We start from the raw sequence: 5,828 nt of genomic DNA, 5'->3' as shown, positions 1-5,828 counted from the left end.
GGTCGCCCTTTCGATGGCAAATCTGACCCTTGCAGGCTGAAAGAATAAAAGCACATATAGATGGGGGCTCTGGGGGTGCGGGCAGCCCAGGGAAGCCGGGGAAAGGGAAAGGCTGGGGGCCCAGGAGTGGTGGCCGCAGCCCCCAGCCCATCTCCTGGGTCGCTGGATGAGCACAAGTGTAAGCACAAAAGCTAGGGGATGTGGGATGGGAGACACAGCGAATCTCAGGGATCCTATCCTGAGCACACAGAATGGATCCCAGAGGAGGAGCACTAGGCTGATCCCACACAGCTACTCCTGGAGATCGCCGTTTGCCTAACATCCCTTCTCAGTACCCAACGGTGAGTTGATTCTCTTTTTACAATAAAAAAAGCAAACAAAAACAAAACAAAACAAAACACCAAAAAAGCAAGCTGAGTAATATTGCATAAGAATACCAGAAAACTGCCTAGTTGGTAACAATAATTATTTAGTCAATAAAACCCGGCTGCAGGCTGCGCTTTGCACATCTGCAGCAGGGTGCGGCGCACTGACCCACCAGGGACACCCTTTCCGTGCTCACACCACTGCAGAAGAAAGCAGGGTGGAAGGAATTAAAACAGCGAAAGGGAAGAGGAGGAGCGTGGCTCACTTCCGGTTCCTGAGCCAATTGGACAGCCAGTCCGGTCTCTCATAGAGCCTGTGGGCACTGGTGGCACAGGTGGCCCGCACGTAGCAGTTCCTGTGGTGCACACCCAGCTTCTCTGTGATCTCGGCCACTTTCACGGTGTTGGGGACGTCCTGCTTGTTGGCGAACGCCAGCGGGATTGCGTCCCTGAGCTCGCCCCTCACCAGCATCCCCATGAGCAACTCACCGGCAGGGTTCACGAGCCCTCTGTTGATGCCGCCTGCCCCCAAAGACGAGACCTGGCGTGTTCTGGAAGTCGTGGCGCCACAGAGTCTGGATCTTGTCCTGGCGCGCGTTTCCCCACACGGTGAAACCGACGTTCTTCTCCATGGTTTCCACACTGAAGCCTATGGTGGGGATGGTGGTGACGATCCCACCCAGCTTCAGAGTGGATAGCATGTCATGTCATATCAAGAATACATACAGTCAATGTAATATTTCACTGTTGATCTTTTATCACTTGACTAAAGAAGTGTTTAAACGTCAGCTTTCTCCAGTGTCAAGTTACTTTTTTTAGTCTCAGCTTTCCTACCCTTTAGAAGTAGGTTGCTATGCACATCACACACTTAAGGGGTGGGGACTTCAAGTTGCCCAAGTAATTGTGTTGGCAAAGAAATGGAGAGCTTGATATGCAGAGGCATCGTATAACTAATAAACAATCTCCAATAGACCAAGCCAGCACTAACCTCCCAAGAGAATATTCTCCAGTTTCCTCTTAAATGTGACCTGGGGCATATCTACACAAGGGAAAATTCCCCAGAGGCAGAGCTAGAATGCACATTAGACCATGAATAACAGAGTCGTTTCTAAAGTGCTGTGTCCTACCCAGTGACATTTGATAAATGCTTTGGCTAAGGCTGACCGTGTTTCTGCTTCTTACCTTTTCCAAATGAATTTTTATTGCAATGTTCCTATTCTTAATCCATATTTCAAGATGGTGTGTATAAACATATTATTTGTCTCTTAGTTGTCTAAACTAAATGTCCATATTGAAACTTGCTGAACATTATTCATTCTTCATGGTTATTTAGTTACTATGTTAATTTAAGATTTTCTTGCTGGAGAAAAGGAGTCTGTACCATGAATGAGAAGTGAGTGCGTGGATATTCGGATAGCCACAGAAATAAATTAACAACAACAAAAAGGTCCCTTTATGTCCTTTCATGGTAACAAATCTTGATTTTTAAATTTTATACTGAGTATATCATTATCTACAGAAAAGGATAACATTTCCTTCACTCCCCAGCATGTAGATATGGTCATAGGACTAAATTCTCTCTGATAAGATGGCAAAAACATTTTTTATATGTATTCAATTTCAGGGTTTTCCCATTAATTAAATGGGACTTGCCCATCACCCTTGACTTCCCTGCCTTCTTTCTGTATGGAACAAGGATGTTTTGCAGAACTGTGTTCATTTATGTGGATGAGGCCAACGTGTGTGGAATGGTGAAACAACAACAACAAAAAATTAATAGAATTTAGTTTAGAATAGAATTTAGACAATACTATAGAATAGGATCTCCACTGAATGGAGATTTTAAGTGAGAAAAATAAACATTTGTCTTTTATAATCAATAGATTTTTTTGGAACACTGTCTCATATAACCAAATTTTACATTAATTAATACAACTGAAAATCGCTTCAAAAGTGCATGTAACAGGGTGCCTCTGTGGCTCACTCAGTTAAGTGTTGACTCTTGGCTTTGGCTCAGGTCATGATCTCATGATTTTGTGGGTTTGAGCCCCATATGAGGCTCTGCACTGGCAGTGCTGAGTTGGCTTGGGATTCTCTGTCTGTCATCTTCTCTCTCTGCCCCTCCCTGGCTTGTGCTATCTCTGTTTGTCTCCAAATAGATAAATAAACTTAAAAAAAAAAAGTGTATATGGCTGTTTAAAATCAAAAACAGAAAAAAAAATGGAAAGAAGTACATAATGAATTTGGACATTAATAAGTAATATATAAGTAAATAAGGAAGTTTTTTTTCAGAAATATGACCAAATTAACATAGAGCTCAAAAACAGACCCATGAATATTTAAAATAACACATGAGATATTTAAATAATTAAATTAAATATTAAATATTTAAAATAATATATTATTTATAACATAATATTATATATAATATAATATTATTATATATAACATTTAGAATATATATTTATAATATACATAATATTTAAATGTTAAATATTTAAAAGAACATATTAATGAGAAAAAGATAAACTCTTTAGTCACTGGCAGTGGAATTAATTATAAATGTGGAAAATATTATATTGGGCTTATATGCACATGAATTCCAGATGAAAAATAACCTAAATATGAAATACAGTAACTCAAAGCTTTTAAAAAAGATATAGGTGATTAATGGCACACTTTTGAGCTTTAAAATATCTTTGAACAAGACAAAAAATGAAATAGAATTTGAAAGATTGATAATTTGGGGGGCCTGTGTGGCTCAGTCGGTTAAGTGTTGGACTTTGGCTCAGGTCATGATCTCATGGTTAGTGGGTTTGGACCCACAGAGCCCGCTTCAGATCCTCTTTACCCCTTTCTTTCTGCCCCTTCCCTGCTTTTGCACATGCTCGCTGTCTCTCTCTCTCAAAAATAAATAAACATTTTAAAAATTGATAATTTGGAATATATAATTAAATTAATATTTCTGTTAAAGTGTTTCATGAAAAGATTGCAGATATGCTCACAAACTTACAAATTTGTTGAAAATCGAAACCAAAAAAAAAAGAAAACTTTAGAATATAAAATATATGAAAGAACTCAGGCAAAGATAATCCGCTGAAGACATTGGAGAGACATCAACAGACTTTTCACCGAAGAAAAACATGCCTAACCTCAATAGTAAGCAAAGGAAAGTAGATAAAATCACAATAAAAAATCATTTTATATCTAACACAAATTAAATGGCCTATAATAACAAATGTTGGTAGGGATATAGTAAAATGCAAACCCGCATAACTACCTGTGTAAGTGTAAGTTTGGAAACAAAAATGAGAAGAGAAAGAAAGAAAATCTTTAGAAAGCAGATTGGCAACAACCTAGAGAGTTAAATGTGTACATATTTCAAGACCCACAAATTCTGCTCTTGTTGGATATATAGATACAGGTATAAATATAGATAATCAGCATGTTCAGAGAGATTTATCGTATCTATCATCTATCTATCCACCTACAGCCTAAACTAGAAACTTCTGAACAATTGCTAAAGTCTATCTTCCTCTCTTTCTTCCTTCTTTCTATTTCTCCCTCTTTCTCTCCTTTCCTTATGTCTTTCCCTCTCCTCCTTGCCCCTCCTTCCCTACTCTTCTTCTCTCCTATCTACTCATACATCATTTTTATTTAATTAACACACACTTACAGAATACTGGTCTGCAAGCATTGTTAGAAGTACAGAGTATAGTACAATACTGCATTCGATCATCACAGTTTAATGAGTTAGGTACAGTTATCATCCCTGGTTTTGAAATGAAGAAAATAAAGCAAATAATTGATGGCAGCTTCTGAAGGAAATACACTTTTTTTTTTTAACTTGTTCTCACTTTTCTAAAGGCTACTATGTGTTACATACATAGAAACAAGTTTTCCTTTGTTTCAAATCCTTCCTTTACTATCTATAACATTCTTACCCTATGCTTCACCTGGCATACAATTTAGTTTTCATCTTAAAAATTTCTTACTTAAACTTTCTTTCTTGGAATCCCAATGTACCTCAAGGTGTTTTGGTTTTTGTACTTTCTTCTTATAGAATGTATGATGGTGATAATGTATTATGCCCAAATAGAATATGAATATAGTAATTTGTGTTTATCATTATTTTGTGTGTATTAAATACAAGTATAATATAAAGTATGATATGTATGCATTAGAATATATAATTGTATTTATATAAAATGTATAATAATGTACTATATAATCATAAGATAATGTAAATAAAGCATGTATTACATGTGATTAACGTCTGTCTGACACCAGATTATAAACTCCATAAGAGCAGGTAATATTGTTTTAAATGTTACTCTCTTCCTATTGGCTAGCATAATGCCTATATAGTAGAGACACTCAATTCTCATGGTGTAGCTAAACACTATAGTTACTTTCTGGGATTGCACTCTCTTCACTGCTCTTTTGGAACCGCCCAGTGACATAGCAAAAGTGGGTGACTGCAGTTGCCTCAGCAAAGAGGACTGTTTCATCACTAACATTGTTTGGAATGGTTGACACATGATGACAGTGTAAAGCAGAACAACTTTTGGCGTATTTTATTATTATTTATAAATTGTCTGCAGTGCAAAGCCCCACTGATTGCACTCAGGGCAAAGGCTTGCCAGGCCTTTCCCATTCTACTCGACCATCCTTCCATCAGTCATGCTGGATGTTGTAGGTTGGAAAATTGATGCATGTTTATAGAATATGCTTTTTATGTGGAATTTCAAAATTAGAACTGAGCATACCTTCTTAAGTGTCTCGCACTATAAGGTAAAAGCTTTGGTAGCGGTACCTGGGGGCTGATGTTAGAAACTAAGCTTTCATTCTTGTGACAAGGTTCCATAAGCAATGAAGCAACAGTGAACAGAGAAGTAGAGAGGAATGTAAAACTTCTTCCAACTATTCCTGGAACTAGGATGTTTTTATATAATTGAGTTCCTTGGAAGTCCCCAATATCTTCACTCAAATCACTATTTTGATTCATATATTTTAAGTTGGGTTTTGTGACATTTGCAACTCATCTTCTTTATCAATAAAACATGGTTTGGGCTATAACAAAATAAATCATAATGCATTAAAAATAACAACATTAAATTACACATAATGAGAAGCCAAAACATTGGCTCTTCCAGAATTGATTCAAAGCCTCAGTAATCCCTAAATCACCCAGGTTCTTGCTCTCCACTCTTCTGCTCCTGGTAGTGGTATCTTCCCTCATAGTTGAAATTCAAATGTTCCATCTGAAAGGATCATGATCCAAAGTTAGCAGCTTTCCAAGCAGGAAAAAGATGTTTTCTTCTTTCAACACCCACATTTATTAGAGTGAAAATCTTTTTCCAAATCCCTCTCACCTCAGTCTTATCACACAGCTCATTGATGAAAATGGACCACTTGGCCACTATTAATAGTGGCTTGGCCACTATTATCTGCAAGAAGTTT

At 37.4% G+C, this 5,828-nt stretch overlaps 1 pseudogene; it reads right to left on the bottom strand.

Moving 5' to 3' along the window:
* Positions 1-627: 627 nt before the first annotated feature.
* LOC125921520 (ADP-ribosylation factor 1-like) lies at positions 628-1,066 on the bottom strand (annotated as a pseudogene).
* Positions 1,067-5,828: the final 4,762 nt, after the last annotated feature.

This window comes from Panthera uncia, chromosome C2, assembly GCF_023721935.1.
Source record: "Panthera uncia isolate 11264 chromosome C2, Puncia_PCG_1.0, whole genome shotgun sequence".
NCBI classification, from domain to species: Eukaryota; Metazoa; Chordata; class Mammalia; order Carnivora; family Felidae; genus Panthera; species Panthera uncia.
Note: the sequence above shows the minus strand (reverse complement) of the source record. Positions and strands in the feature narration are given on the sequence as shown.